Source organism: Pleurodeles waltl, chromosome 3_1 (genome assembly GCF_031143425.1).
Source record: "Pleurodeles waltl isolate 20211129_DDA chromosome 3_1, aPleWal1.hap1.20221129, whole genome shotgun sequence".
Taxonomy (NCBI): Eukaryota; Metazoa; Chordata; class Amphibia; order Caudata; family Salamandridae; genus Pleurodeles; species Pleurodeles waltl.
Genome location: NC_090440.1, coordinates 325,897,942 through 325,925,394, shown reverse-complemented (window position 1 = coordinate 325,925,394; position 27,453 = coordinate 325,897,942). Strand labels below are relative to the sequence as shown.

Genomic DNA, 27,453 nt, shown 5'->3' with positions numbered 1-27,453 from the left:
AAAAACAATCTGGCCCCCCATGGGAGCGACCCTTGCCTAAGGGGTCGCTCCCCACACATAAAAGAAAAAACAAACAAAAATAAATTATCCCTGGTGTCTAGGTGTTTTCTTAACGTCCCCCCCCCCCCCCCACCCCCCAGCTCACACCCCACCCCGTGGGCAGATCGGCCTAATTATATTAAATAAAAATAATTTAGCCCCCTAGGGAATTGCCATTGCTCAAGGGGCCGCTCCCCTCATGTCCATTTCCCAAAAAACTAAATTCCTTGGTGATGAGCATTTCTCTGCCGCAATCCAGCGCAATGGGAGGTGACCTCTGATGAGGTCAGCACGCTCTTGCGTGCTGATGTCATCAGACATCCCTGGGGGGGTCAGGGAGGGTTAGGGGGCAACAGGGGTGGAAGGGGAAGAGATTACCCTTCCAGCCCTGACCTTGGCCCTCAGAGGAAGCACTAGTGCTTCCCCCGAGGGCCAGTAAATGGACATAATGGTTACGTCCATGGCCCCTGAGAGGTGCAGCCACGGACATAACCATTACGTCCATGGCCGTCAAGGGGTTAATTGTGACTGGCAAATCATCATTAAATTTGTCAACAACATTAACATCGATTTCCACACAAGTGATGACAAGATTGTCGGCGATAAAGATACCGTTGACGGCACAATCTATGACGATAGCACTTTTTTTTGTTTTTTTTACACATCTTTTATTGCTTTTTTTATTTTTCTATTTTTTAGGGTCGAGCCTGCGTTGCATGCTCTCGCGCATGCGTATCGCAGCGAGACACTTTAGTTAATAGAAAAGGGCTCGGAGCTCTGTCGACGTCACGTCAGTGTGTTTCATTGGTTCGTGGGCTTCCCTAGTAAAATCTGCTTGCTTTCATTAGTGGAAGGCATGTACACGTCATGCCTTTTCCGGTGGTTAGCCCTCCTCGAGCGCAGCGACCAAGTACAGAAAACATGCGAGGCTCGCTGTTTTCTGTCAGATCGTGGACTACTTTTTCTCTACTTTCCTAGCGCGATTTCGCTTAGCAGAAGTCGAGTGCTTTACACAGTTAATTTCACTTTTTCCGGTTACCTACATAAAAACACTTTTGCCGATAGATGAAAAGTCGGGTTAGGAGTTTACAACGCGATCAGCTCTAACATGAGCAAACACGAGACCCGTTGTACTGCAAATGCTTGTTTACAATAGCAAGTATACATCGGCACATGAGGTAATGACATACATCATGACTCTTTATACAATATCATAGGATTCCTGAAATTGCCACACTGACCCTTGCATATTCACTCCCTTTTGTTGTGGTATAAACTCCCAACATGCCCTCCTCCTGCACCCCACAAACAACTAGCAAGAGCAGTCCATCTTCACTTTTTGTGTGGTCTCTGAATCTATACCTGAAACCCAGTGTATGAGGACCACAGGGTGTTGGGGTTATGAAACTGAGTAACATTCTGCTGGGATTAACCAGTAAGTGTGTGTGTGTAGGCCGTCACATGTTGCTCCATATAAACTGAATACATACAGCATCTCACTTTGGGGACAGAGCCATGTGCTGGATATAGGAACTTCCATCTGCCCCCTCACTCATTAGTAATTCATTTAGGGTCCTCTGTCTGCATTCACCTGCGACTGCTCTCTAAATCTCTCTGTAGGAAAATGGCTCCCTGTCACAGTTACCCCCCACTTTTTTGCCTGATATTGACGCTGACTTGACTGAGACGTGTGCTGGGACCCTGCTAACCAGGCCCTATCATCAGTGTTCTTTCACTAAAAATTACCATTGTTTCCCCAATTGGCACACCCCTGGCACATAGATAAGTCTCTTGTAAAAGATACCAGTGGCACCAAGGGCCCTGTGACCAGGGAAGGTGCCAAAGGGCTGCAGCATGTGTTGTGCCACCCTAAGGGACCCCTCACCTAACACATGCACACTGCCATTGCAGATTGTGTGTGTTGGTGGGGAGAAAAAGGCAAAGTCGACATGGCATCCCCCTCAGGGTGCCATGCCTACAAAACACTGCCTGTGGCATAGGTAAGTCACCCCCCTAGCAGGCCTTACAGCCCTAAGGCAGGGTGCACTATACCACAGGTGAGGGCATAGCTGCATGAGTGCTATGCCCCTACAGTGTCAAAGACCATTCTTAGACATTGTAAGTGCAGTGTGGCCATATTAAGTATATGGTCTGTGAGTTTGTTAAAAACGAACTCCATAGTTCCATAATGGCTACACTGAATACTGGGAAGTTTGGTATCAAACTTCTCAGAGTAATAAACCCACACTGATTCCAGTGTTGGAGTTCTTAAAAAATGCACACAGAGGTCATCTTTGTACTTCACCCAATCCTTCAGTGCAGGACTGAGTAGTCTGTGCCAGCCTGCCACTGAGATGAGTTTCTGACACCCCTGGGGTGAGAGCCTTTGTGCTCTCTGGGGCCAGAAACAAAGCCTTCAGTGGGTGGAGTTGCTTCACACCTTTCCCCCTGCAGGAACTGTAACACCTAGCAGTGAACCTCAAAGGCTCAGGCTTCGTGTTAAAATGCCCCAGGGCACTCCAGCGAGTGGAGATGCCCGCTCACCGGACACAGTCCCCACTTTTGGCTGCAAGTTCGGGGAGATAATGAGAAAAACAAGGAGTCACCCCCTGAGCCAGGACAACCCCTAAGGTGTCCTGAGCTAAGGTGACCCCTGCCTTTGGAGGATTCCCCCCCCCCAATAGGAATAAGGATGTGCCCCCCTCCCCTCTAGGAGGAGGCACAAGGAGGGTGAAGCCACCCTCAAGGACAGTTACCATTGGCTACTGCCCCCCGACCTAAACACCCCCCTAAGTTTAGTATTTAGGGGCAACCCTGAACCCAGGAAATCTGATTCCTGCAACCTGAAGAAAGGAGGACTGCTGACCTGAAAGCCCCGCAGAGACGACGGAGACGACAACTGACTTGGCCCCAGCCCTACCGGCCTGTCTCCAGACTCAAAGAACCTGCAAAGCGACGCATCCAGCGGGACCAGCGACCTCTGAGGACTCAGAGGAGTGCCCTGCACCCAAAGGACCAAGAACCTCCCGATAACAGCGGCACTGTTCAGAAACTGCAGCAACTTTGCAACTCTGAAACAACTTTAAAGAGACTCTCACTTCCCGCCAGAAGCGTGAGTCTTCACACTCTGCACCCGACAATCTCGGCTCGAGTCCAGGACAACCAACACCACAGAGAGGACTCCCGGGTGATTCCAACAACGTGGACACCCTGAGTCGACCTCCCTGCACCCCCACGGCGACGCCTGCATAGAGGATCCAGAGGCTCCCCCTGACCGCGACTGCCTGGTAACAAAGGAACCCGACGGCTGGACCAAGCACTTCACCTGCAGCCCCCAGGACCGAGAGGAACCACCTACCAGTGCAGGAGTGACCAGCAGGCAGCCCTCATCCTAACCCAGTCAGTGGCTGGCCCGAGAAGCCCCCGTGAGCCCTGCCTGCATCGCCAGAGTGACCCCCGGGTCCCTCCATTGCTTCCTATACGAAACCCAATGCCTACTTTGCACACTCCACCCGGCCACCCATGTGGGTGTGTTTTGTGTGATTGTGTGTGTCTCCCCAGTGCTCTACAAAAAAACCCTGGTCTGCTCCCTGAGGACGCAGGTACTTACATGCTAGCAGATGGGAATCAGAGCACCCCTGTTCTTCATAGTTGCCTATGTGTTTTGGGCCCTCCTTTGACCTCTGCACCTGACCGGCTCTGTGTTGCTGGTGCGGTGACTTTGGGGTTGCATTGAACCCCCAACGGTGGGCTGCCTATGCCCAGGAGACTGACTGTGTAATTGCTTTACCCACCTGAGAAAACTAATCAAACTTAGCTCCCCCAGGAACTGTTGATTTTTGCAGTGTCCACTTTTAAAATAGCTTATTGCCATTTTAACCAAAACTGTGTACTACTGTTTTAAATCAAAGTTCTATACTTACCTGTGTGAGGTACCTTGCATTTTATGTACTTAGCTAAAATCTTGAGTCTTGTGGTTCTAAAATAAATTAAGAAAATATATTTTTCTATATAAAAACCTATTGGCCTGGAGTAAGTCTGAGTGCGTGTTCCTCATTTATTGCCTTTGTGTGTACAACAAATGTTTACCACTACCCTCTGATAAGCCTACTGCTCGACCACACTACCACAAAATAGAGCATTAGTATTATCTAATTTTGCCACTATCAACCTTTGACAGAGCCAACTTCCTACACAGATGCAGTATTTACGACATATGACATGTCGCCTGTGATGTAGCAGTACCCCCACCACCTATGGCACCCTCTATTTGCCTTGTTCGTCTGTTCATGAGGCCAGTCCTTTGGGTTATGAGAGTTAAATGGAACCCGTATTTTGTCTGACTACATTTCCATCTCTTTTCTCAAGGTCAGCTTTGTACAGCATGCCTGATTTGAAGGGAAATGGTTCTGGCTCGAGCCTTGTTTGTGATTGAAGGTCTTTAGACTCTGTTTCTGTCAGACTTTAGGAGGATATAGCTACTCAGACAACAAAGTGGAAGTAGACCCACGGTGCACTGGCACTGACTGTACTAAATGTGTGACTCATAAGACTTTTATCAATGTTGAATCTTAATTTATTTATGTTCTTTGCCAATTTTCAATAAATTAATTTAATTCTTCATTTATATAAAATGATTTGTCATCCTTCCACTTACATCAAATTTAATTCTTTCAATTAAAATCACATGCTCAGTAAACCTCCTCTTTATTTCAGACCTAAAAGATCCTTCTTCAGCTAGAATTTAACTGCAAGACACAAGACATGCACAGATAATAAACATAAAAGATGACTGATGCGATTGTATGCAAAGTGGCTGTGCCACTGTAGAGCTGCCTCACCATGTGTGACTTTTCTGGGAAAGGGCCAAAACCTGGAATTTAGTACATCAAGTGACCATAAGTTTACCTCCGCTTTTACACGTGTGTCCTTACACCGAGTGTATGCATATATGCTCGAAGTGTGAGGACTAGACGTGAACAGTTCCTAACATTTAGTGGTCACAAAATGTTATAACCAATTAAACTTAACTTGACATAAGCGATCTACTGAAGAAGGTCCTTAAACAACACAACTAAAGGAAACATAATTCCAAATGATCATTCATGTCCAGTGACTAAAGTGTATTCCGTAATTTGATCCAGAAAGTCTCTCTTTGCAGGAGTCTTTTGCTATGGTCTATGCCAGCTCCTTGCTGGACGATTTCCTGAACTTGAAATTGAAGTTGACTGATATCCTGCTTATTTTCTGACCAGTGTGCAGTCACACTTGATTTTTTGTTATTGTTCTGTATAATACTCATTTCTTCTGTTATTCAAGTTGTCCAGAATATTTCAATGGATTGCTTCTGTCTTTATAGGGATGTGCCATAGTGCCCCCCCATATTAACATTGTTGCAGTGGAAGCAATTGCTACATTTCACTGTGTCTTGGTAATCTTCGACAGGTTTTTCTTTATCTTTTCTTACAGATATTAGCATATTCATTTTATATATAAATAAATAAGCATGGAGGAGTCACTCCAGCCCTCTTTGTGAAGAGGCTAACCACCTCTGCTGGTGAGCAATAGACCAGCACAATTGTTTGATCAGCAGGTCTTCTAGTGGATAATTTGAATATGGAGGCCAGACTCCTCTGTAAATTGCAATCCGTAATTCACAAGAGTTATATCTATAGGTGTTAACCTTTCTCTCCTTCAAGTGGGAGACGTAGACATGGACCACGCTGTGATGAGTTCCACTGAAAGATTCCACAGAATCTTTTTTAAAGAGCGTTGCTGCTTAGGGTCAGTGGGGTACGCACAGCCTGAAGATTGGATTTTTCATCTGCACTACTCATTTCCACCTTTGCCTCTAATCCAGAAGGTAATATGCAAATTCAAACTTCACAGAGTGCATGCAGTTACTATTGCTGCATGAAGATTTGTTTTTGACTCTGGAACTGCTGTTTCACTTCCAGTTTGGCGGTATCTCCTATACAAGCGTAACAATCTTAAGATACACAGATGTGTGTCTCCCTTTTAAACATTCTGGCATATAACTTGAAAGGTCGAGTTGTTATAACCTCCCTTAGGAGTTATTCTACAAATGTTTGGGTGCTGGTTGTTTTTTCACTAGGGTAACTAATGCCAATAGGTGGTTAAACTTTCAATCCCTATGTAAAGGCACAGGTATTAATTACCTCATTGCAATACCTATTATGGTGTGATTTCATGAAGATTTGACAAATTCATTTCTTCCACTGCCTTCGCTGTAGTATGATGCGAAACTAGTTTTGACTTTTCTAATGGGGTCTACCTTTGACCCCCATCTACTCGTCGTATTAAATTTCTGCCTTGGAAAACATCCTTCTTGGTGGCAATTAAGTCGGCTAGGAAAGTAAGCAAATTAGTATCCCTATTATTTCCACCAGAGCAAAGTTACATTTTTAAGTTACCTAGTATGGTGCGATTTCATAAAGGTTTGACAAATTAATTTCCTAATAATTTGGCTCATAACGCAAGTGAAATACTAGCGCTGGTAATCTTCCCATCATTTACAATATTCCTGAAAGGCTCAGTCAGGATGAGAACTATGCTGTCTTTCTTACACAAAGTAGTTTCAGAATTTCATCTTTTTTAGATTGTTGCTTTGCCTTCATTTTATCCTTTATCTCACCATACCAAGAGGGAAGAATTTGCACAGTATAGTACCTAGATGGTTGTTGAGTCATATACACAGATCACCATAATGTAGATAAGAAAAGAATATGTTTATTACATTGGATGAGCCCCCTGAAAGGTAAAGCAGATAGGAAGCAAACTCTTCCTGGTTAGATTTCCTTGAGGTTTAAGCTGTGTTATGAAGCAGCTAGAAAAATGTTGTACGCAGATTCGGCTCTGGTGAGGGGAGTTCCCATAAAATGTCTGGTGGCAGTGTCGGCCTCTATGCACTCTTTAGCCAGGTATTGCTGTTTGGATGACAAGGTTAGAACTCTTCCTTAATGTGAATGAGAAGTCCTTCAAGGTTTTTGGTGGGAGTTTAAGGTCTTACTCTCATCTCTCCTCCTTTAGAGCAGCTTGCACACCGGATGATGTAAGGAATCGGCAAGAGCCAATATCCAGTAGAATAAGTTACTTAAACACTGTTGGCATTTGCTCTGATTGATATAACAGCTCCTGTAAATTCCATACCTTATCCAGCCTCCCTTCTTGAGACAGCTTGAAGTACAATAAATATTTTTTGGCATTTCCTATAACATATTGAGCCTCTGATGGGGGCAGAAAAATATATGCTGAGCTGGTGTAATCAGCTCCGATGACTCCTCAGTTATTGTCCTGCCGTACATTCCAGCAAGTGTTTGAATCCAGACACGGTGTTGTGTGGTGCAACCTGGTGCTAGTAATCTATTACTGCTATTAAATAAGCATTAGTAAATGCATTAGGTTTCACCTATGCACTGTGCAGGTGAAACCTTAAAAAACGTTCATGGGTAACAGCGTCACAAGAGCAAGGGTGGTGAAGCCAAGATCTGAATTATGATCTCCCCGCAGTTGCACAAATTTCAAGATTGCCTTTAACATACACACTTGAAATGCATGCAGCCGCGGTGAGATTAGATAATGTTAAAGGCAATCTTGAAATGCATGCATCCACGGGCAGATTCAGTAACCAAGCACAGTGCACATCTAAAAATAAAAATAAGCATAGCGCAAGCGCTGTGCAGGGTACATACAGCACACTATAAATGGAGAGCGCAAGCTCTGTGCAGACAACACAGGGCTGGTCAGCTTGAAAGAAATTTCCCACAAAGCGGGAGGAAACAGTATTTGGGCCTCGGGACACTGATAAGAGCGATCATATAAGAATGAAGCATTGGTAGAGGCAGGAAATATGTTACAATCAACTAAAACAGGGGAAAAGTAAGTGGCAAGCACAGGAACCAATGAAAAACAAGGGAAATGCAAGGGTGGATGTAAGCCCCTTTCAAGGTATATTTAACACAACAGATTTCCGAAGCACAGGCAAGCAGTGTGCAGGCAAAACCTAAAAAGTGCTCGATCCAGGCTGATGCCAGAAAAATGTTAATCAATTAGGTCTATGGGGGCCAGTATGTCCAGCAGAAAGAATATTAAGAAATGAAATACTTTGGGGGTCATTATGAGCTTGGCGGGCAGCTACCGCCGCCCGCCAGGCGGTAACCGCTGTGCGTCCGCACTCACGCGGCCCCCATTATGACATTCCCGCCGGCCCAGCTGGAATGAGGCAGCAACATAGGAGCTGTTAGGGGCCCCCTGCACTGCCCATGCCAGTGGCATGGGCAGTGCAGGGGCCCCCAGGGGCCCCAGGACACCCCTTACCGCCAGCCTCTTCCTGGCGGTGCAAACCGCCAGAAACAGGCTGGCGGTAGGGGGGTCATAATCGCCAGGGCAGCGCTGCTTATCACCGCCGGGGCTAAAACGGCGGGAAATCGCCGGCCCGGCGGTGCGACCGCGGCTCTACCACCGCGGTCGTAATAAGGGCCTCCGTACCGCCAGCCTGTTGGCGGTATGGACGCCACATTACCCCTGGCGGTCTCTGACAGCCAGGGTCGTAATGACCACCTTTGTTCTTTGCTATTGCATAGCTTTGTGTTGGCTGTAGTTTCTATTTGCTGAGACAGTTTATAAAGTTCATATAGTTTCTGTTGCCAGGCGTTCTGTATGCAGGCATTGGCTTGGACATTTGCTCTTTTTTTTCTTGCATTATTGTGTTGCTCTGCATCTATACTCACTTAACACCACACCGTTTCTTTTGAGTTAAGACTTAAACTACCTGCCAGATGATCAAGGTTATATAAGTGATGCCACTTTCTCATTCGGACTGTGTACCTTAAATACGTGGGCCCCAAAGCCTTCCTTCGTTTGTAGAGCTCTGGCCCAGAGACTTACCCATTCAAAGGAACACAAATTTACAGTACAATGTTCTTAAAACCTAAAGAAAAACTAGACAATTCTCTGTTACATTGGTATAGTTTATTTGGTTTTTAATAAAAAAAAAGATATAAAATGCACTCAATGGATCCGGTGTGCACAGTTAGAGATTCTACATTTTATGGAGTCACTGGAAAAAACCATGATAAGTAAGTAGGATAAGAGGTCACTGAATTTTCCTTATTGTACTTTATCTATTCCCCAGTATAAATATTTTTGTGACATTCATCCCTCCACCCTACTAAATTAGTGCCAAACTGCTATCCTTTTGTGTATGTGAACAACATAAGACAGATTTTGATACAATGGTTTAATATACTTTGTTCCCTATATAATGTAATTTTGCATTGTTGGTTAGGTATCCTGTATTCTGTTAGCACTCCCTATGCTTTTTTTTGTTTTTATCCCCAGGTTTTGGGTGCTGGAAATAAATGTATCCACATTGCATCACTACCAAATTAATTACATTTACTGTTCTGCTCTAAAAGCAGCAGTGGGAGCGATATTCAGGGCTGTTCATCATAGAACGGTGCCTAATTTTTTGGGTCTACAAGAAACTTTTAAGTATTGGACTCTGCAGGAAACTGACACTTGCTGCAGTTCCCCCAATCCCCCCCCCCTACCACCACCACCCACACGTTTTGCCTGATATTGATGCTGACTTGACTGAGAAGTGTGCTCGGACCCTGCTAACCAGGCCTCAGCACCAGTGTTCTTTCACAAAAAATGTGCCATTGTTTCCACAATTGGCACACCTCTGGCACACAGATAAGTCCCTTGTAAAAGGTACCAGTGGTATCAAGAGCCCCGTGACCAGGGAAGGTCCTCAAGGGCAGGAGCATGTGTTGCGCCACCCTAAGGGACCCCTCACCTAACACATGCACACTGCCATTGCATATTGTGTGTGTTGGTAGGGAGAAAAAGGTAAGGTCAACATGGCATCCCCCTCAGGGTGCCATGCCCAGAAAACACTGTCTGTGGCATAGGTAAGTCACCCTTCTAGCAGGCCTTACAGCCCTAAGGCAGGGTGCAGTATACAACAGGTGAGGGCATAGCTGCACGAGCAATATGCCCCTACAGTGTTTTATTCCATTCTTAGACATTGTAAGTACAGTGTGGCCATATTAAGTATATGGTCTGTGAGTTTGTCATTATGAACTCGATGTGTTTTGGTGGGGAGAAAAAGGCAAAGTTGACAAGGCATCCCGCCCAGGGTGCCATGCCCAGAAAACACTGCCTGTGGCATATGTAAGTCACCCCTCTAGCAGGCCTTAGAGCCCTAAGGTAGGGTGAACTGTACCACAGGTGAGGGCATAGCTACATGAGCAATATATCCCTACAATGACTAAGTCCATTCTTAGACATTGTAAGTGCAGTGTGGCCATATTAGTAAGTATATGGTCTGGGAGTTTGTCATTACAAGCTCCACATTCCCATAATGGCTTCATTGAATACTGGGACGTTTGGTATCAAACTTCTCAGCACAATAAACCCCCACTGATGCAAGTGTGGGATTTATTACAAAATGCACAGAGAGGGCATCTTAGAGATGTCCCCTGTATTTTACCCAATCATCTAGTGTAGGACTGACTGGTCTGTGCCAGCCTGCCACTAGCAGACTAGTTTCTGACCCCATGGGGTGAGGGCCTTTGTGCTCTCTGAGGCTTGAAACAAAGCCTGCTTTGGGTGGAGGTGCTTCACACCTCCCCTCTGCAGGAACTGTAACACCTAGTGGTGAGCCTCAAATGCTCAGGCCTCATGTTAGAGTGCTCTAGGGCACTCCAGCTAGTGGAGATGCCCACCCCCGGACAAGCCCCCACTTTTGGTGGCCAGTTAGGCAGGAAACTTACAAAAAACAAGGAGAAGTGACCACTTCAGCTGGGACTAACCCCTTGGTGTTGAGAGCTGAAGTGGCCCCCTCCCTGCAGAATCCTCCATCTTCAGATGGGGAAGAAGTAAGGGGGTCAGGAGGATGAACTCCCCCCCTCCTAACCTACCTAGGGAGAACATGGTTCCAAGATCCCTGTCTCCAAAGACAGTCCTCACAGGATCTGGATCTTCCGGAGGGGACTCCAACTCCTCTGAGAACATTGAGGGCAGCCTCAATGAAGAGGACATCCTTTTAGCAAGGATGGCCAAAAGATTAGCTTTGGAGAAACGGCTCCTGGCTATAGAAAGGGAGAGAACAGAAATGGGTTTAGCACCCATTAATGGTGGCAGCAATATAAGGAATAGGGTCAGAGAAAATACTGATATGCTAAAAATCCCCAAATGGATTGTCTCAAAGTATGAAGAAGGTGATATCACCAAGTCGTTCACAGCAAAGCAACCAGAACGTTAAACATATCTCACTGGGGAGCTCTCCTTTGGGAACTGTTCACTGGTAAGTGTAGGGATAGACTCCTCACACTCACTCGTAAAAATCCTATGACCACATGAAGGCTACCCTGATTGAGGGTTTTGGATTCTCCACTGGGGAGTATAGAATTAGGTTCGGGGGGTGCTCACAAAACCTCGAGCCAGTCCTGGGTTGACTTTGTGGACTACTCACTGGATGGTTGGGTAACTGGAAATGAAATGCATCACTATGATGGGTTTTATAATTTGTTTATGAAGGAATGCATTTTAAGTAACTGCTTCAATTAAAAGTTGCATCAATTTCTCCCCAAGAATTTTGAAAGAAGGCAGACCACTGGGTCAAGACTAGGGTAACCAAGACTTCCACTGGGAGTGACCAAAAAGATGGGTTCAAAACCTCCCAGGAGAAAGTGGGTGACACTCCTAGAAATACTTAAAAGGATTCCTCAGTAGGCTCCCAAAAACCTGTGCAGGTGGGTGGGCCCCCAAAACACATCCCAAAACAAAAGTGGGTACCAGGGTAAAAACTGGGATGCCATTAAGGCATGGTGCCACAACTGTAAACAAACAGGGCGCCACACCAAGGACACTTCTTGTCCCAAAAACAAACCCTCTAACAAAACCGCAGGGGTGACCAGTGTTGCCATTTGGGATGACTCCTCAGATGAGAAGGTCCTCATAGCCTCCAACTGGAAAGTGGGCCCAACAGGTGAGTTGGAGATTCCAGAGGCAAGTAGACGCTTCCACCACCTACTGGGGAATGGAATCCTACCACTGCCCCTAGGGACACTTGTGCCAGTCACACTTTTGTGCATGACAGGCTGGTGCTCTCAAACCAGTACATCCTAGGTGAGACTGCCAGAGTAAGGCTTAGCCCAGAAAAGGTAACTAATAGGCCTAGAAGTGAGTGGGACGTTTAGCTGGAGAAGGGTGGTAGTGAATACAGACCACCCCCTTGATCGTCTCCTTGGAAATGACTACCCAGAGGTTACTCAGAGCCCAAAAGAGGAGCTGGTCCAGTATCAACCCTCTCCTAAGGATTCTGGAGGTACTGCCCCTGCAGTGTTTAAAGGCAGGCCCAAGAAGAGAAAAAAAGAGAACAATACAGGAAAGGTAGACAACCTTTAGCCAAGGGTCCAGTAAGCCAAGGAGAGACTGCTCCATTATGGGAGAACTCCAAAAGTGGTACTAGTAAGGTCCAACCTGACCCACAAGAATTCCTGATTCGTTAGACATATGTTAAGCATGAGTGTGTGGCTGCTCAGCTAACAGAAGAAAGAGTGGAAGAAGGGTGTTTACTACAAGATGAAGCAACCCCCCCACTCTACCACAGCAAACAGGCACCCTGAACCCAAAGAAGCCTGTAACTTAGCCCCTTCCCTAGTTGGTGAAGAGCTAAAGGTGTGGTTCTCGGCACTGACAGCTGTCAGTGGCCTCTGGTTGATGTTAGCCTTTATGGCTGCACTGTCCTTGGCATGGTGGTCTGACCCCATGCCAAATAGCAACAGGCCCCCTGACCCTGTTGGTCATGGTCGGGTTAAGACCACCCCAAGCTTATCCAAACTGGTTACCCACAGGTGGAATGATTGCAGAGGTGGATACCTCTATTCACAAGATAAAAAGGATGGTTGAAAACACAGACAAGAAGCAATTCAGACTCGGTCCCATCACTGTTGAGGTAGGTCCATTCCCCAGAGGGAATAACCTAGACAGGAGGATGTAAAGCAGAGTAGGTCCTGCAACCAACAGCCTGTTTCCCTACTCTTCCTCACTTGACAGACTAGGAAGACTCTCCCTGGTTTGCCTGAGTCTCCTGGCCTGTGGGTGGTTTGTGTAGGAAACTGGCACTTGTTGCAGTTACCTCCCACGTTTTGCCTCATATTGATGCTGACTTGACTGAGTGTGTTCTGGGATCCTGCTAACTAGGACCCATCACCAGTGTTCTTTCCCTAAAAGTGTGCCATTGTTTCCACAGTTGGCACACAGATACGTCCCTTGTAAGAGGTACCAGTGGTACCAAGGGCCTTGTGACCAGGGAAGGTCCCCATGGGCTGCAGAATGTGTTGCGCCACCCTAAGGGACCCCTCCCCTACCACATGCGCACTGCCATTGCAGATTGTGTTTTGGTGGGGAGAAAAAGGCAAAGTCGACAAGGCATCCCTCCCAGGTTGCCATGCCCAGAAAACACTGCCTGTGGCATATGTAAGTCACCCCTCTAGCAGGCCTTAGAGCCCTAAGGCAGGGTGAACTTTACCACAGGTGAGGGCATAGCTACATGAGCAATATATCCCTACAATGTCTAAGTCCATTCTTAGACATTGTAAGTACAGTGTGGCCATATTAGTAAGTATATGGTCTGAGAGTTTGTCATTACAAGCTCCACAGTTCCATAATGGCTTCACTGAATACTGGGATGTTTGGTATCAAACTTCTCAGCACAATAAACCCCCACTGATGCCAGTGTGGGATTTATTAATAAATGCACACAGAGGGCATCTTAGAGATGCCCCCTGTATTTTACCCAGTCCTCTAGTGTAGGACTAACTGGTCTGTGTCACCCTGCCACTAGCAAACGTTTTTCTGACACCATTGGGTGAGGGCCTTTGTGCTCTCTGAGGCCAGAAACAAAGCCTGCTCTGGATAGAGGTGCTCCACATCTCCCCCCTGCAGGAACTGTAACACCTGGCGTGAGCCTCAATGCCTCAGTCCTCATGTTACAGTGCCCCAGGGCACTACAGCTAGTGGAGATACCTGCCCCCCGGACAAGCCCCCAAAATTGGCGGCGTGTTAGGCAGGAAACCTAAGAAAAACAAGTAGGAGTGACAACTTCAGCTGAGGCCACCCTAAGGTGTCCAGAGCTGAAGTGACCCCTTCCCTGCAGAATCTGCCATCTTGGTTTGGAGGACAGGGACCAATAGGGATAGTAATGTGCCCCCCTCTCCAAAGGGAGTGGACAGAAAGAGGGTGTAACCACCCTCAGGGACAGTAGCCATTGCCTACTGCCCTCTGACCTCTGTAACGCTCCTAAATCTTATATTTAAGGGCTTCCCTGAACCCAACCCACCTAGTTTCTGACGATCTCACAAGAAGGAGGACTTCTTAGCTGAAGCCCACGCAGAGAAGGAAACGAGACAATAACTCACTCTGCCCCAGCCCTACTGGCCTGTCTCCTGCTTCAAAGAACCTGCAAAAGAAAAGCGACGCATCCTGCAGGTCCTCCGATCTCTAAAAAACCTCCAGAGGACTGCCTGCATCACAGAGGATGAAGAACTCCTGCCATCAGTGGCACTGTCTAAAGAAGAAAAGAAAAGAAGAAACCACTTCTAAGGACTTAGACCTCACTCCAGGAGCGCGAGTCCTGACCACTCTGCACCCAACACCCACTGCCCGTGTCCAGGTGGTCCCCCCAGCAAGAGAGGGTCCCCAGGCGATTGCATGCAAGCGCCCACCTTAGGTTGAACTCTGCACCCCTCGACGACGCCTGGAGAGGGAATCACGAGGACCCCCCTGACCGTAAAGCTCCAGATGAAGATAACCGACCCCTAAAGACACACTGCACCCACAGCCCCCAGGCTTTGGAGAACCAGACACCCAGTGCATCTACGCTCAGCAGGCGGCCCTCCTCCCTGTCTGACTGGTGGTGTGCCCGCGACACCCCCTGGACCTCGCCTGCAGCCTCTGAGTGACCCCCGGGTTCCCTTCATAGACCAGCATTGGAAGGCTGAGGTCCTGTTTGCACCCTGCATCCGGCCGCCCCTGTGCCACTGAGGGTGTGTGTTTGGTGCCTACTTGTGGCTCCTCCAGTGCTCTTCTAATCCCTCTGTGGTCTGCCCTCCGGGCCACGGGTACTTACCTGCTGGTAGACCGAATTCCAAGTGCCCCCTGTCTCCATAGGAGCCCACGTTAATTTGGCTCCTCTTTGATCCCTGCACCTGACTGGCCTGGTGTTGTTGGTGGTGATTGTACGGTGCTAACTGGAACTCCCAACAGTGGACTACATATACCCCGGAGACTGCAACTGCAAGTCGTATACTTACCTCTAGAACTGTGCTTTATTTTCATCCCCCAGGAACTGTTCTGAAATTGCAGTGTCCACTTTTAAAATAGATACTCTCTGTTTTCTTAAAAACTGTTTACTTGACTAAAGTGAAACAAAGTTACATTGATGTCTAAGTTGAGTACTTACCTGCAACAGTTTCTACTTCTGAACTGAATCTTGTGGTTCTAGTAATAAAGTAACAAAAATATATTTTTCTATATAAAATTGTATTGGTCTAGAGTTGTCATTGAGTGTGTGCTTCTTCTATTGCTTGTGTGTGTACAACAAATGCTTAACACTACCCTCTGATAAGCCTAACTGCTTGACCGTACTACCACAAAAGAGAGCATTAGTATTATCTACTTTAGCCTCTGTTAAGCCTCAGGAGAACCCCTGGTCTGTGCTATATTTCATTTTGATATAGGGTATACAGAGCCGGCTTCCTCCAGACTCCAAATGTAAGCAGATATAGTCATTTAAAGATTTAATGGTGTTGATTAGGTTACCTTAAAAACGTTCTCACAGCACATTTGTAACAGGAATATCTCTTGTATATGTTTTATAACATTGGTAACATCTTAAAAGTGCACTTATTGCTCTTAATGGTAATTGTCAATTAAGCTACAGTGGTTTAAAACATTTGGGCCCATAGGTTTACTATTTTCTGTTGAATTGATTCCAAGGCTTTCTTTATTACATTTTAGAAGCTGGGTATTAGTTTTAGACACATCTTTCATTTTAACTTTTCACAAATAAGGAGTTACTTTGTTGGTCGAGAACTACGTGACTCCAATGTATGTTTTGTAGAAGACAGGTTCTGATCTGCCTTCAGTCTAAAGTTGAAGTGAACTAGATAACACCTTATGGTTTCACCATTTCGTGTGGTAATTCTAATCGTACCAAAATGTTTTATTTTATAGTAAGCAAGGGAAATTTCTTTTGAGTACATTGTCTACCTGTTTGTGTATAAATGATTGTGTATAAACTATGTTTACTTTATAATTTACACACTTAACAATAATTATTTTAAACACCTTGTTAAAACATCCACTGCTAGCTTATTATTGTTACTTTGGCACATTTCCACGCTTGGAAATTGTTGTTTACAAAAGGAGGGCATTTTTATGTCCCATCCTTCCAGACAGTACAACTGTCTAGTTTGCTGAAGACATCTTGGGGACATTCAGAAAGCTTCCCTGGGAATGCATTTCACCCAATGCTTACCATTGACTTTGTGGTTTGTAACTCACATTTCCTTGATTTCTTTATGCTGACTTTATTTGCTTTGGGCTGTCCAGGTTGAGTTCCTCCCTACCCTTGCCCAAACCTTGTTTACTGTATCCTTCCGAGATATAACTTTATGTAAACAGGCCTTGAAATCTTGTTCTTATCTTGTCACATTTGCTGTGCATTTAAACACAAATGTCAAATGACAGAGTCCTTCTTCTGAGGGAGCTTGGTGTTTCTCTGACTTCCAAGTGAGAGTGTCTATAGTAAAGCAAGAGGAATGCAGATTACTCTCCCCATGGAGTCTGATCATGCCCCTCCTGTGCTTCAGTTTACGAGGCTGTAGTATAACCATTAAAACAGGCCTACACGAGGAGTTGCACACACTTTCTGTGGCCACAAATATTCTTGTAAAGGTTCTTCTATCATGGCACTGTCTGCTTTTGATTAATTTGACCCTATATTGAAAGTCCAATGATCCCTCTATTAACAGTCAGCAAGTCAGAGTACCATACCCTTCAAATAATAACACACATTCGCAAGCCAAAAGTTGTATCCTACAAACAACACTTAATGAGCAATAGCATCCAGTATGTTGCACTTGTGCAGTAGCACCATGCCATAAAAACCTAGACTACACAGATTTCTGCTTTCTAGAAAACTAAAAACAGCAGGCTGGAAAGAAGTACATTATTTACACTGCATCCTGCGTATGTCAAAAGATATTTTTTTGGGTGGCTACGTGTGTTGTCAACAAAGAAATAAGTGAACATGTTCCGCTGGAACAACGGCCTACCACTAGGGCCGGCTTTAACACTGCTTGGGTTTGGTGTGACACCCTATGCCACTTTACTCTATGCCTCCGTACTGCACTCTGCACCACTCTACACAAGTGCACTCTACCCCACTTTACTATGCACCAGTGCACTCTTCGCCACTGCACTATACACCAGTTCAGTCGCCACCACTCCATTCTACGCAGCACCACTCCACCTTCTGTGCTTTATGCTACTGCACTCTACCCTGCACCACTCCGCGCCTCTTCACCCTTCTCTGAAACTATCTACTCTACACGACTGCATTCTGTGCCGCATACTCTACTTAGTGCCAGTATGTTTCACTGCACTCTATGCTGCCCCACCCTAATCTGCACCACTCTATTCTGCACAACTCTACTTTATGCCACTGCCCTCTATGCCACTCTTCTCTCTACCACTGCACTTTACACCAATGCACTCAAGACCACTTTACTCAAAACCAATGCACTCTACGCCACCACATGCTACAGTACTTTACTATACCCTGCACCACTGCAAGACTGCACTCTTGGCCATTGAACTAAACACCACTCTACTCTACATCACTGCATACTTTGTCTCCACAAGCTACGCAACTGTACACCATTGCCCTCTGTCACTGCACTCTATGCTGCTCTGTTCTACTCTCAACCACTGTACTCTTAGCCACGCTAAGATGCCCTACTCTACTTTGCCCAACTCCACTGTACGATGCTCTAATCTGCAAGACTTCACTCTCCGCCACTGAAATTACCACCACTCTACTCTGCACCTCTGCATTTTACATCAGTGGTTCCCAACCTTTTGACTGCTATCCCCCCCACTTGATCATTACAGGAACCTAGGGACGCCAACTGAATCATTTTTGGAATCTGGGGACTCCCCACTTAGTCATTACTGAAAGCGGGGGACCTATCCTGTTAACATTATTCACTTTCTAAGCAGTTGCGGAACCCCTGAGGGGGTCTTCGTGGAACCCCAGAGGTCCCCAGACCACAGGCTGGGAACCATTACTCTACACCATTGTGCCACATCACTGCATTCTACCCCTCTCTATTCTGCACTGCACAACTCTAATGTACACCATTGTACTCTGCCACTGAAATCTATTCTCTACCACTGTACTTCAAGCCACTCTTCAACACTGCAATCTACACCTCTTCACTCTACCCTGCAGCTTCACTCTATGCCACTTAACTCCACTCTGAAATAATGTACTCTATGCCACTGCACACTATGCCACTGCACTCTTCTCTACACCACTGTACTCCACTGCCCTCTTCACCACTCCACTCTGCATGACTGAACTCTCAGCCACTGAACTCGGCGTCACTCTACTCTGCATCACTCTAGTCTGTGCTACTGCAAGCTGCATCACTCTACACCGCAGCATCTACATCATTGCACTCTATGCCACTCTGTTCTAATCTGTGCCACTGTACTCTTCACCACTGTGCCACTGAATTCTACGACACTACTCAGCAAGACTAGACTCTCCGCCACTGAACTCAACACCACTGTACACTTCACCACTGCACTCTACACCATTGTGCTCAACGTCACTGCACTAGGCCCCTCTATTCTACTTTGCACCACTGTATTATGTCACTGTTCTCTGCCCCAGTCTACTCTGCACCATTTTGCTTTATGCCACTGCACTCTACATTGCACCACTCAGCTGTAAGACACTCTTACACTTTAACCCACTGCCCTCTGCATCACTCCACATCACTCTAATCCATTCTGCACTCCATGCCACTGTACTCTACATCACTCTACACCTCTGCTCTCTACCCCACTCTTCAACTCTGCATACTGCCATGCACCACTCCACTCGACCCTGAACCTCTCCACTCTGCGTCACTTAGCTCTACTCAAAAACAATCTACTCTCCGCCATTGCACTCTACTGCACTCTACTCTGTACCACTTTACTCTACACCACTGTTCTCTGTCTTGAACTCAATGCCAAAGTACTCTGCACCACTTCACTGAAAACCAATGCACTCTACTCCAATCTGCTCTGCACCACTTTTCTTTGCCACTTCACTCTAGGCTACTAGACAGCATTCTGTGACACAACACTCTGATACTCCACTCTGACACTGTACTCCATTAAACTGTACTGCACTCTGACACTCTGCTCCACTCTACAACACTCTGTTCCACTCTATGCCACTCTACAACACTACTCCACTCTGCCATTCTACAACACTTTACTCCACTCTATTCCACTCCACTCTACGACAATCTGCTCTGCTTTCATCCCACTCTACTCAACCCAAACACTACGCAGCACACTCTGTGCCACTCCACTCTGATCAACACCACTCCACGACACTCCATGCCACTCCACACTATGCCACTCAACTCTACTCTATGCCATTCCACTCTACAGCACTCTGCTGCCTCCATGACACCCCACTGCATTCCATGACGCTGCATTTCACTCTGCTGCACGCCACTCAACTCTACACCACTCTACACCATTCTACGCCACTCCACTCAACTCCACTTTAGAGCACTCAATGCTGGTGTGCAACCTGATTAAAATATATTGGCAAAGGCAATAGCTCTTGCATAGGTGAGAACCACTATCTTTTCCAGTGTTTTTATCTGATAGAGACTTCTAGTTGCAGATTCCTTACCTTAGAATTTTCCCCCAGGCGTCAGACTGGATCTGGAGATTTTTCTTCGAGCTATACCCTTGCGCATCGGTTGACTCAGTAGGCGTGGTGGTCGCCGTGATGACATAGGGAGTAGTACATAGACGCCACCCTCGTGCAGTGACGTCAGTTATTTTCTTTCTGCGCCACACGCTGATCCGGAGAAGAGCTACCCTGGCTATTTTTTGGCCGAATTCGATCGTTTTGTTTATTTTTTTCTGTGCGACTTTGGTGCGTTGAGGATGTCCCCGAAGACTGGGATCAAGCTGTGTGAGGACTGCCATTGGACGATGTTGGTGACGGATCCTCATCGCGTTTGTCTGTGGTGCCTTGAGCGCGACAACGACCCGACGTTGTGCTCCGAGTGCCGGGCCATGCACTTGACTCCACGTAGGTCCTGGTCTCGTTTGAGAGGAAGGGTCTCGAGATCAGTGGCGGAGTGACCCCCGCCCAACTTAGTTTTATGAGGCCATGCACCTCATGTTTGGGTGGGCCGACCCCGATACAGTGCCTTCGGGCCCAAGGGGTTTAGCTGAGGGGGCTTCGGGTTCCGCGCCGGTGGCTTCGGCTCCGGCCACTGAGGTTACCTTCGGATCTGTGTGCGGATCTGCACCTGCGCCGGTCGCACCCTTGAGACCTTCCCCAGTGCCAGGTCGATCGGTGGTGCCCACTATCGACGTCGACCCAATCCCTATCCCCGACGACTTGGAGTCGGAGCGGCGTTGGCCAACGCCACCTTCGGCTTTGATGGGGCTTATTTGCTCCATGTCGGATTCGGACCCTTTTTCCTATGGGTACGAATATGGGGAGGAATTGGAGGGGCCCCTGGACCCTTATGAATACCAGGATGACCCTACTATGGGCTGGGCGCAGGAATTGGATAAGCCAGTGGTCTGGATACTTCTCCTGATGCTGGCATGCTGTCTCCTCCTACCATGGCTACGGCGGAGGGAGCAACTTATGGTATGGTGGTCAGTAGGGCAGTTGAGGTCCTTGAGCTTCCTACTGTAGAGGTCAGGTCTAATCTCCTGACGGAGGTGCTTCAGCCTGGGGCTTCTTCTTCAGAACCCCTTTTGCCATTTAATGAAGCCCTCACCGATGTCCTTTTGGGTACATGGTCCAAACCCAACACAGGGGCTTCTGTGAATAGGACTATCGCACGTCGCCATCGGCCTGCTTCAAACGACCCTAAATTCCTGTCCCAACACCACACGCCTGAGAGACTTGTTATCCAGGCTTCCTCTTCTTCAGGCGCGTTCCCTTCCGCACCCCTGGATAGGGAATCCAAAAGGCTGGAACAGTTTGGCAAGAAGTTATTTTCTTCCTTCAGTCTCGCTGCGGTCTGTGAACACCGCATGCCTTTTGGGCCGCTATACCCACTCTTTGTGGGATACGGTTGCGCAAGTCCTGTCGCAGCTACCGGAGGAGGCCTGTGCTACCGTCTCCCAAGCTGTGAACGATGGGAGAGACGCGGCAAAGTTCACAATCCGTTGTGGGCTGGATACGACCAACTCTCTAGGCAGATCTGTTGCTACGACAGTGGCCTTAAAGCGCAACGCCTGGTTACGTACTTCTGGTTTTTCAGCGGGGATGTTCAACAGTCACTCATGAACATGCCCTTTGATGGCACCTGTCTCTTCGGATACAAAGCGGACTCGGCCTTGGAGAGATTCAAGGATTCCCAGGCTACGGCTCGGTCCCTCGGTCTTTCCTCAGCCCTTCGCCCACCACTGTCTGCTTTTCGGCCCTTTCATGAACACGGAAGGGGCTCCCTGTCGCATCCTCTGCTGAGCTACTGTGCCTCGCACACTGGTCAGCCTATGCGTGGCAGATGACGCAGAATCCCACATGGCCGTGGGACAAGGAACCAGAGGTCTGCAGCCTCCAAACCCTCCTACTCTGTCTCCTCACTCCCGTCCAGTTGGTGGCAGGATTCGCCATCATCTGCCCCACTGTGAATATATCAATACGGACGGGTGGGTTTTGCAGATCGTTCGAAAGGGCTACTCCCTCTCTTTCGAATCTGCTCCACTACCCATGCCACCATCATTCAATCACCTTCCAGAGGATCATTTGGCGCTTCCCCGCCAGGAAGTCGCAACTCTCTTGGCCAAGGGAGCTATAGAAAAGGTTCCTGTGCCAGAAGTAGGTTGTGGTTGTTATTCCCGCTACTTTCTGATACCAAAGAAGGACAAGGGCATATGTCCTATCCTAGACCTTTGGGACATAAACTACTTCCTCAAGAAATTCAAAATGCTCACCCTGGCTCAGGTTGTTTCTGCCTTCGACCCAGGAAACTGGATGGTAGCGTTGGACTTGCAGGACGTTTATTTCCACATCCCCATCCTGCCTACCCACAGATGTTACCTACTATTTGTGGTAGGTCACAGGCACTTTCAGTTTACCATGCTCCCATTCGGCCTTACCAGCGCCCCTCGGGTGTTCACGAATCTGATGGTGGTGGTTGCAGCTCACCTCGATAACTGGCTATTGAAGGCAGACTCGCCCCAGAAAGTAGTCTCCCACCTTCAGACTACGGCAGACCTCCTGCACACACTGGGGTTCACTATCAATGTGCTGAAGTCACACCTGATTCCCTCTCAGTTGCTCCCTTTTATCGGGGCAGTTCTGGATACAGTTCTGGATACAGTGCAGTTTTGGGCTTATCCTCCTGAAAAACTAGTCCAAGACTCCGAGAGTGCTGGGCCTCTTGGCCTCCTGCATCCTGCTAGTAACACAAGCCAGATGGCAAATGCGGGCTCTGCAGTTAGACCTGAAGTTCCAGTGGGCGCTGCATCAGGAGAATCTCTCCGACCTGGTCCAGATCTCAGAGGGAACTGCGAAAGACCTGCAGTGGTGGCTTTCGAATCCAAATTGGGTCCACGGTAGATCCCTCTCCCTTACCCAACCAGATGTCTCTATAGTGACAGATGCATCACTTCTGGGTTGGGGTGGACATATGGGAGAGGCGGAGACCCGAGGCCTCGGGTCTCTGGCAGAGTCGGGGCTCCATATAAATCTGCTGGAGCTCTGGGCGATCAGGCTTGAGTTGAAAGCATTCCTTGCCTCTGTACGCTTAGCCACGCTAAAGTAGTGCAGGTGTTCACGGACAATACTACTGCCATGTGGTACTCCGACAAACAGGGTGGAGTAGGGTCCTGGACCCTTTGTCGGGAGGCACTCCGCCTCTGGACATGGCTGGAACATCAGGGTTCAACATCTGGCGGGCTCCCTCAACGCCAGAGCGGATGAACTCAGCCATTGATGCACAGCCGATCACGAATAGCGCCTCCATCCGGAAGTGCCGCAAGGTCTCATTCAGCAGTGAGGAGGGCCCTGGTTAGATCTGTTTGCCTCCTCAGAGAACGCGCAATGTCAGCTATTTTGCGCGTTGGAGTTTCCAAGGTGGCACTCGCTCTGAGACGCTTTTAGTCTTGAGTGGAACTCCGGCCTCTTTTACGCCTTCACGCCTATTCCTCTTCTGCCCAGAGTTCTCAAGAAAATCAGGAACGACCGAGCCCAAGTCATCTTGGTGGGTCCGGACTGGGCAGGGAGAGTGTGGTATCCAGAGCTATTGAGCATGTCCATCGATCCTCAACTCAGACTGCCTCTTCGGGCGGATCTTCTGTCGCAGCAACAGAGGACGGTTCTTCACCCCAACCTGTCCAACCTCTGCCTTCATAAGTGGAGATTGAGCGGCAGCAGTTGAAGGCTTTTGCCCTTCCACCCGAAGTCTGCAATGTTATCTTGGCAGCCAGGCGTCCAGCAACTAAAACTGTATACGCCTGTTGTTGGAATAAATTTGTGGCATGGTGTACTAACAAATCTGTTCCGCTTTCTGCCCCTTTGTCCGAGGTTCTTCTTTTCATTCTTTCTTTAGCCCAGCAGGGCTCTGCTTTGGGCACCCTTAAAGGGGATTTATCTGCCATTTCGCCCTTTCTTAGGCTACCTGATCAGCCCTCACTCTTTAAATCCCCTATTGTGAGTAGATTCCTAAAAGGGCTCACCCATTTATTTCCTCCAACTCCATTTATCATGCCTCAGTGGGACCTTAATCTTGTACTTAATTTGATGTGTACCCCCTTTGAGCCAATGCATAATTGCCCCTTGCGGCTCCTCACCTTCAAAACTGTCTTTCTAGTCGCTATCACCTCTGCTCGCAGGGTGAGTGAGCTACAGGCCCTTTCCTCAAAACCTCCATACATGCCTGTGCACCCTGACAAAGTCGTGCTGCGCACTAGGGTATCCTTCCTTCCTATGGTGGTTACACCCTTTCATGTAGGCCAGTCCATCACTTTGCCTACTGTAAGGAAATGCCTCCTTGGCATGGCTACCCCCTAACTTTTTGCCCTTGCTGATGCTAAGTTATGATTTCAAAGTGTGCTGGGACCCTGCTAACCAGGCCCCAGCACCAGTGTTCTTTCCCTAAACTGTACCTTTGTCTCCACAATTGGCACAACCCTGGCACTCAGGTAAGTTCCTTGTAACTGGTACCCCTGGTACCAAGGGCCCTGATGCCAGGGAAGGTTCCTAAACACGGCAGCATGTCTTATGCCACCCTAGGGACCCCTCACTCAGCACATGCACACTGCCTCACAGCATGTGTGTGCTGGTGGGGAGAAAATGACTAAGTCGACACGACACTCCCCTCAGAGTGCCATGCCAACCTCACATTACTTGTGGCATAGGTAAGTCACCCCTCTAGTGGGCCTTACAGCCCTAAGGCAGGGTGCACTATACCACAGGTGAGGGCATAAGTGCATGAGCACTATGCCCCTACAGTGTCTAAGCAAAACCTTAGACATTGTAAGTGCAGGGTAGCCATAAAAGTATATGGTCTGGGAGTTTGTCAAACACGAACTCCACATTTTGGAATCAAACTTCTCATCACAATAAATGCATACTGATGCCAATGTGCAATTTATTGTAACATACACCCAGAGGGCATCTTAGAGATTCCCCCTGAACACCTACCCGACTTCTAGTGTAGGCTGACCAGTTCCTGCCAGCCTGCCACACACCAGACATGTTGCTGGCCACATGGGGGAGTGCCTTTGTCACTCTGTGGCCAGAAACAAAGCCTGTACTGGGTGGAGGTGCTTCTCACCTCCCCCTGCAGGAACTGTAACACACGGTGGTGAGCCTCAAAGGCTCATTCCTTTTTGTTACTGCACCCCAGGGCATCCCAGCTAGTGGAGATGCCTACCCTTCCGGCCACTGCCCCCACTTTTGACGGCAAGGCTCGAGGAGATAATGAGAAAAACAATGAGGAGTCACCCACCAGTCAGGACAGCCCCTAAGGTGTCCTGAGTTGAGGTGACTCCTACCTTGAGAAATCCTCCATCTTGAGTTTGGAGGATTCCCCCAATAGGATTAGGGATGTGCCCCCCTTCCCATAGGGAGGAGGCACAAAGAGGGTGTAGCCACCCTCAAGGACAGTAGCCATTGGCTGCTGCCCTCCCAGACCTAAACACACCCCTAAATTCAGTATTTAGGGGCTCCCCAGATCCCAGGAAATCAGATTCCTGCAACCTGAAGAAAGGACTGCTGACCTACAAGCCTGCAGAGAAGCAGGAAGATGACAACTGATTTGACCCCAGCCCTACCAGCCTGTCTCCAACTTCGAAAATCTGCTCCAGCGACAGGGAGCAGCAACCTCTGAAGCCTCAGAGGACTGCCCTTGACTACAGGACCAAGAAACTCCAGTGAACAGCGTCCCTGTTCAAAACCAGCTACTTCTTTGAAACAAATAAGCAACTTCCAAAGGCTTCACGTTTCCCACCGGAAGCGTGAGACTCTACACTCTGCACCCGACGCCCCCGGCTCAACCTGCATAAAACCAACACCTCAGGGAAGACTCCCCGGCGACTGCGAGCCTGTGAGTAACCAGAGACGACCCCCTGAACCCCCACAGCATCACCTGCAGAGAGAATCCAGAGGCTCCCCCTGATGGCGACTGCCTGTAACAAGGGACCTGACGCTTGGAACCAAGACTGCACCCGCAGCCCCCAGGACCTGAAGGAACCGAACTTTGATGCAGGAGTGAACCCCAGGTGACCCTCTGCCTAGCACAGGTGGTGGCTGTCCCGAGAAGCCCCCCCCTGTGCCTGCCTGCACCGCTTGAGTGACCCCCCGGGTCCCTCTATTGAAACCTATAATAAACCCGGCACCTGCTTTGCACACTGCACACGGCCCCCCCTGTGCAGCTGAGGGTGTGTTTTGTGTGCCTACTTGTGTTCCCCCCTCCCCCCGCCCCCCCCCAGTGCTCTACAAAACCCCCCTGGTCTGCCCCCCGAGGACGCAGGTACTTACCTGCTGGCAGACTGGAACCAGAGCACACCTGTTCTACATAGGCACCTATGTGTTTTGGGCATCTCTTTGACCTCTGCACCTGACCGGCCGTGAGCTGCTTGTGTGGTAACTTTGGGGTTGCCTTGAACCCCCAACGGTGGGCTGCCTATGCCCCAGGACTGAGTCTTGTAAGAGTTTTACTTATCTCCTAATCTAACCTTTACTTACCTCCCCCAGGACTGTTGATTTTTGCACTGTGTCCACTTTGAAAATAGCTTATTGCCATTTTTACAAAGACTGTACATTATATTGTTTTCATTCAAAGTTCCTAAAGTATCTTAGTGAAGTACCTTACATTTAAAGTATTAACTGTAAATATTGAACCTGTGGTTCTTAAAATAAACTAAGCAAAGATATTTTTCAATATAAAAACCTATTGGCCTGGAGTAAGTCTTTGAGTGTTTGTTCCTCATTTATTGCCTGTGTGTGTACAACAAATGCTTAACACTACCCTCTGATAAGCCTACTGCTCAACCACACTACCACAAACTAAGAGCATTAGAATGATCTACTTTTCCCTCTATCTTACCTCTAAGGGGAACCCTTGGACTCTTTGCACACTATTTCTTACTTTGAAATAGCATATACAGAGCCAACTTCCTACACCTACTTTCTACGCACCCCCACTTCCTTCCGATGAGGAGGAGAGACTCCACCGTCTGGACCCAAAAAGAGCGTTGGTGTTCTACCTCAATCGTACTAAAGATTTCCGGGTGGACGATCAACCCTTCGTTGGATATGTGGGTGTGAAAAAAGGGAAGGCGGTGCAAAAGCGTACCATCTCTCGATGGGTGCTTCTTTGCAATCAAAATGTGCTACGATTTGGCCAAAAATGCAACCTCCTGAAGGATTCCGTGCTCATTCCACCATAGCAACTGCTGCTTCCACTGCATTAGCACGCGGAGTTCCTGTCCTGGATATCTGCCAGGCGGCTACGTGGGCGTCGCTGCACACGTTTGCTAAGCACTACTGACTGGACGATCAGGTCCGTCGAGATGGCTATTTTGGTCGTTCGGTCCTACAGGACT

At 48.0% G+C, this 27,453-nt stretch overlaps 1 protein-coding gene across 2 annotated transcripts in view; it reads left to right on the top strand.

Moving 5' to 3' along the window:
* The window catches only part of DMXL2 (Dmx like 2), a 1,615,381-nt gene that overhangs the window by 681,719 nt on the left and 906,209 nt on the right, over nt 1–27,453 (top strand). The gene's annotated exons all lie outside the window — the stretch shown is intronic.